We start from the raw sequence: 6517 nt of genomic DNA, 5'->3' as shown, positions 1-6517 counted from the left end.
TTGTTACTTTCTCCTAGTGATATTAAGGTTAAACACAAAAATATACAACTTATTTGTTTTTAGGATGCTATATCTTATAAATTGCAGTCTGTTAGTTCAATGAGGTATGTATTTTCAGTGACTTCTTAGACAACGTGTTAGATGTTTTTACAATGCATGTTTTTTGGGGGGGAAATTCTGTGTTAGTAATTTAGGAATTTTTAGTAATTTGCATCGACTTATGATTTAGATATGAAGTAAGAGCACCAGTTTTCTAAATGTCTGTATGTCTTTTTTTGTTCTTTTAATACTTATATATTTTTGGCATTCAAGATAAATGGGAACCAGATGACTGACTTTAAAGTTTACAAAGTTGCTTTTTCGAGTCTTTAAAAAAACATACAGCAAAAAAACCATATTTGTCAAAATAAAGTTATATTCCCTTTTCATTTAGACTACCAGTTTTCTTGGAAGCTCTTGAGAATATACCACTGAGTGTAAAAGGTGAACCTGTTAGGGATGGAGGTGACATATTTTTGTAATTACTTTACTTTATTGTTAAGAAACCAGATGTTTGTCCTGAAGCTCTCACTGGGGAAATGAATATTTTTATATGCAACATCTGCTGCTTTTAAATTTCTGCAGTTTATAGCCATTCACCACTCAGAAATGTGATTTATTTTTGAAAAAGAAGTCTGTTGACTTCTTTCTATATGCAAATGAGGCAAAATGGCCTAGCTATGATCTCAGTTGTCATACCATAATCACATTCCTAGTATGTTATGAAACATAGGCTGGAGTTCGGAGCATTTGAATCAGAATCACTGTTATAACACAAAGTTGAAATAACTTTCAAGCTGAAGTCAGGGATCATCTTTAATCCCTTTGTGGCTCATGGACTTTGTTGTATTGTCTTGACCTCGTAGGTTAATGGGCCGGATTGGGGTCCTTAGCATTTTAAGGTAGACTGCTGCTAGTGGACCACTCCATTGATTTCCCTGTAGAAGATAACAATGTTAGGTCTTCAGTAATCAATATGATGACTCTTAAAGACCCTCTCCCTTTACTCCACCTTCACAGTTCACCTTGGTATACAGATGATCTGCAACAGAAAAAGTATGATGGGCAAAAGCTTAACACAATATCTGTGGAAATTGGACTCTGAATTGGAACAACTGAAAGTAAAAAACATTTATTCCACTGTAGGTTTATGTGCTCACAGTGCACTTGAATCGGAGACTTTTGCTAACAATGCAATTGGAGTGGTGCATGTGCCCTTTACATCTTCATGCTGGCAACTAAGGGATTAAGGGGCAGGACCACCTTGACTCCTTCTCATTTCCATCCCACCAGCTGTGTTAAAGGGTGGAACTTACAGTTCTTCTTCAAACAATAGTCCCTATATGTATTCCACACATGCGTAAGCATGCACACCATGCGCCCGAGTCCAGAATTTTCTTCAAAGCAGTGTCCATTGACCTGCATATGTGCAGCAGCTCTCCTCATGTGCCCAACTTAGGGTATAAGGCAGTTTGGTTGACATGTCTCCAGTTCCTTCTTACTACTGAGTTGGAATTGTGTCCTCTGTCTGTTGCAGGACTTGTAAAAATTTAATGGGAAATAATTTATATCTTAAGAATTTTAGTTAGTATATAACTAAATAACACCCCCTCCTCTCCCCTCCCCGGTCCTGGGACTATACCCAGGGTCCTGATATTCAAACACTGCGTCTCCTGCTCTCGCTCCTTGTCCTTGAGCGTTGAGTGTCACCAATGCTTGTTCTGTTTGGGGAAGGCACATAACTCTGCTAAGTGCAGTATCCGCAAATCCTTGCCACCCAGAACTGGAGAGGCCCATGAGCTCTGACTGAAAAGTCTCTAAAAGACTCAGGATCCACCCTGTGATCACTGGGGATTTAAACTCCAGTCCCCTAGAGGAAATACTGGAAACAGCGCTTTCAACCATGACTACCCCCTTTGTGTAGCTCAAACTCCCAGCATCCACCTGAACCTCTTCGTAAGTGACAGAGAATTCAGAGGTCTTGTTTCTCAGCTCACTCCACCACTCCAACCTTTCCCAGCCACAGCCCAGAGGACATTTTTGATATACATGTCAAGAACCATGTACCACCACCACTGCCACCTACTTCGCCTCCTGTCATCTTTGGAGGCTGTCTCACTTTCTTTGCCCACAGTTGGAACAAGATCACCATGGACAGTTGGGTTCTGGAGATTATCCATCAGGGATTTCCATAGAGTTTCTCTCCTTCCCTCCTCACAAACTATCTTCCCGATTCCCCTTTGGGGATCCCTTTCACTAATTGATTCTTTAATAGGAGGCAGAATCCCTGTTACTCTGAGAGGGCGATAGAGAGCATCCCACCTCAGTACCAGGAGAAAGGTTCTACTCACCATATTTCCGAATTACCAAAAAGCATGGAGGACGGAGACTCATCTGGGATCTTTAGCAGCTCAATGTCTTTATCCAAAAGTTGAAATTCATGATGACACCACTGGTGTGACAGATTTCTGTTACCAATCTGCTGAGGCATCAGGTGATCAGGCTGAGGCCACAGGACCTTTTGGGGAGGAGATGATGAAACACACCAAGTGTCAAAGTTTTAAAGCTTTATTAATAATAAAATAAAATAACAGTGGAGAGTGATGGGTGCTCTCCACGTCACTCAGAGGACGGAAGAAAGCATTAGTACCCCAAGCCCTAACCCACTTCCATACTCACACAGGCACGACCCGAGGCTGGCCAAGCCTGGGTGTAACGTAAGAAGAAGAGTGGGAGGGGTGGACGGGAGTTCTTGCCCTGGGCCCAAGTCGTCTGGGGTCCGCTGCAATCTCTGGCTTGTTTTGGCTTTTGGAGGGATTTTTAAGTCCTGGGGGCCTTTGGGGGTGTTGTCATCCAAGGCCCTCCGTTCGTGGTGCTCTTTGTACCAGTCCTAACCAGCTCGCTGTGGCCTCCTTGGCTTCCCAAAACACACCAGCTCCAGAGACTTTGTCCCCACCTCCCCTGTTGGTTTTCACTGTTTCATTCACTGTCCCTGTTCTCACTGCTATCTCTGCAGCATGGCTCAACTTCGTTCTCTTCTTCTCACTGCTTGTATTGCCCATGACCTTGGACCAAGGCCAGTGTCTTATCTTCACATGGAGCTAGCTGAAGTGTCGAGTTAACCCGTTTTCTGCTTTTTTCTTCCTTCCGCCTCTTGGCCTCTCGCTCCCTGCAAGGGAGTCTTCCATTCTGCACTCATACCTTTGATCTTCCCTCCCTCCCTAAAATGCCTTGCAGTGCTTACAACCATGTTAGCAACATACAATGCTGATCTGCTTTCCCAGGGGACTACCTGAGGGAGGGAGTCTTTGGGTCTGTGACGCTGGCACCTATAATCCCCTCCCTTCAGGAGGGAGTGTAGTTTGCAGCTCTCAACATGAAGGGTGCATATTTTCCTGTGGACATTCATCCATCACAGAGGAAGGTGCTACATTTAATGGTTGGCCAGCAGCACTACTAGTTCCGCATCCTTCATTTTGGACTCTCAACGGCATATAGGGCATTCCTGAAAGATTTTGCTGTGGTAGAGTCCCAGATTAAATGTTAGGGATATACAGAATTTCCATATCTTGGATTACTGTCTCCTTGTGGGCCAATCCCACCAAGGGGTTATATCAGCAACAATTTCTTCAGCAGCTCCTTGCCACCTTAAGTGTTTGCATAAATGAAGACAAATCTGTTTTGTCACCTACAAAGACAATGATTTTATAGGCGCACTGCTGGACTCAATGTCTGTGAGAGCATTCCCCTCCAAAAACAGATTTTATATGATGACCCACATGATCTCTCTCATCACCTGCAAACCTCAAACCATGGGACATCAGTGCCTCTCCCTTTTAGGCCACATAGCCCCGTGTGCCTCTGTGACATCTTTCCCACAGCTCCACCTGTGGTGCTTACAAATTTGGTTCCACTTGAACTACTGACTGAGCAGGGATCATAGACTCCAAAGTCACTGTTCCCTCCAGAATTCTCACTTGGTGAGCCAACTCGAACAAAGCCTCCCATGCCAAGGGCAACCATCTTGATGGATGCCTCCCGTTCAAGATGGGGCGCTCACTTGGACTGCTACACTGCTCTGGTATATGGAGCCTCCAAGAGGCCAGGCTACATATAAACTTACTGGAGTTAAAAGCAATCTGCCTGGCATGCGAGGCCTTTCTTCTCTCAGATACTCACTCAATGGACAGATAATGTCAGACAATATCACCACAGTGATAAATAATAAAAAAAATTCCCCTCTCACCCCTATGGGTGGTATGTGTCTTCCTCAACCTCGGGTCCTCTACCAGAGGCCTGGGAATTTGAGGGTTCTGCGCAGTATCTTAGCTGTTCCTAGCACTGCACTCTTCTGGACAGAGAGCTCTGATGTTGTTCCTGGGATCTGTTGGAGCCACTCACCCAGCTTAGGAGTCCCAGCCCTGAGTTGCTCTACCCCACTGGGACCCACTTGGCTTCACTTTCCACATCCTCTCAGTTCCTCTTTCAGGCCCTGGTACTTCTCCAGCTTCTCATATTCCTTCTTCCTGATGTTGCTGCACTTGGCACTGCTATATCTATCAGCACCGCTGTCTTCTGGTCCTTGTCTATTACCACGATGTCTGGTTGATTGGCCAGTACCTGCCTGTCCGTCTGGATCTGGAAGTCCCACAGAATCTAGCCCTGCTGTTCTCCACCACCTTCTGTGGGAATCTCCCATCTGTGTCTTGGGAGGGTCTAGCCCATATGCTGTGCAGATGTTCCTGTACACAATGCCAGCCACTTGGTTGTGCTGTTCAGTGTATCCTGTTCTGCCTGCATCTTACATCCTGCCACTATGTGTTGGACTGTTTCTGAGGCTCTCTGCACAGTCTGCACCTTGGGTCCTCTCTAGTGTGGTAGACCCCTGCTTCAATGGATCTGGTGCTCAGCACCTGTTCCTGTGCTGCTATGATCAGTGCCTCAGTGCTGTCTTTTAGTCCAGCCCTTTCCAGCCACTGGTAGGATTTCCCAATGTCAGCCACCTGCATCTGTCGATGGTAACATCCATGCAGGTCTTGTCTTGCCATGGCACTTCTCTGCTTGGTCTTCCCTCCCATGTCTGCTGCTGCCTCAGGCATTGTCTCAGCAGCTCATCTTTGGAGGCCAGCTTACTGATGTACTCCTGGATGTTCCGGTTTCGTCCGGACAGTGGCTTGGACGCTCACAAGCCCCACCCGCTTCTTTCTGGCTGGCATACAAGTCTCTGGGGTTGGACTGGGTGGGAACCTCCGTTGCATTGTGAGGAGCTTCCGGGTTTTCACTCAGCAGCCCCCATTTCCTCCTTTTGGCCAGCTCACTATACCGGCAGGGTATCTGATGACCGGAAGGGGCGTATCTGTTGATGGCATGGATCTTGTTCTTCTCCCTGAGCTGGCTCTTCAGGACCTGTCTTATCCTTTGGTATACTTGGATGTTGCTGTCTTTCCTTCCCTCCTCATCGTGGTTTCCATGTGACTGTGGGACGTCAAGGTACTTGTAGCTGGTCTGTATGTCTGCTATGTGGCCCGCTTGTAGTTCCACCCATCAGTCTTGACTACCTTCCCTCTCTTCACTACCATCCTGCCACACTTCTCCAGTCGAATGACATCCCGATATCCTCACTGTAAGATCCGCGTCAGGTGGATTAGCGAGTCGATGTCTTGTTCATTCCTTAGCATACAGCTTGATGTCATCCATGTAGAGGAGGTGGCTGATGGTAGTTTCCAGTCCTGAACCTGTACCCGTATCCAGTCCTTGTGATTATCTGGCTGAGGGGGTTTAAGCCTATTCAGAACAGCAGCGGGGAAGTGCATCACCTTGGTATATATGCCGCACTTGATGCCACTTTGTGCAAGCTGCTTGAGTTGATTTCTAGTGTTGTCTTCCATAGTCCCATTGATTCTTGAGGAAGGTCCTTAGTGTCCTGTTGACTTTGTATAGCGCCAGCATTCACAGATCCACGTGTGCGGCATTGAGTCGTAGGCTTTCCTGTAGTCAATCCAGGCTGTGCTCAGATTGGTCTGTCTAGACCTTGAAGTCTTGGCGACTGCTCTATCTATGAGCAAACTGGTGTTTTGAGCTCTGGTGTTGTTCCCAATGCCCTTCTGAGCTGTGCTCATGTACTGGCCCATATGGTCCTGTAGGCTTGGTGGCTATGATGCCTGTATAGGACTTTCATGTTGGGGGGGCAGGTTATTGGCCGGTAGATTGGACGTTCTTCCCTTGCAGAGGTCTTTCATGATCAGCACTGTCCTTCCTTGTGTTAGCCAGTTTGGGTGGGAGCCTGCCTGCTAGCTATTTATTTTATACATATAAATAAAAACAAACAGGGAGGAGTGAGGTCTCGTCCCTCTGCCTGAAGCAATCAGACTTTGGAACTGGTATATCAGAAATCATGTCACCGTAACAGGCCACATACCTCCCAAATGTTCAGAACTTCCTGGCAGACATGCTAAGCCAAAAGCTTCTCTGTGACATG

The 6517-nt window shown here is 46.3% G+C and overlaps 1 protein-coding gene across 3 annotated transcripts in view; it reads left to right on the top strand.

The window, feature by feature from the left end:
• The window catches only part of CENPP (centromere protein P), a 306990-nt gene that overhangs the window by 70956 nt on the left and 229517 nt on the right, over positions 1-6517 (top strand). The window lies entirely within an intron of this gene.

The sequence above is a fragment of the Chelonoidis abingdonii genome, chromosome 16 (genome assembly GCF_003597395.2).
Source record: "Chelonoidis abingdonii isolate Lonesome George chromosome 16, CheloAbing_2.0, whole genome shotgun sequence".
Taxonomy (NCBI): Eukaryota; Metazoa; Chordata; order Testudines; family Testudinidae; genus Chelonoidis; species Chelonoidis abingdonii.
Note: the sequence above shows the minus strand (reverse complement) of the source record. Positions and strands in the feature narration are given on the sequence as shown.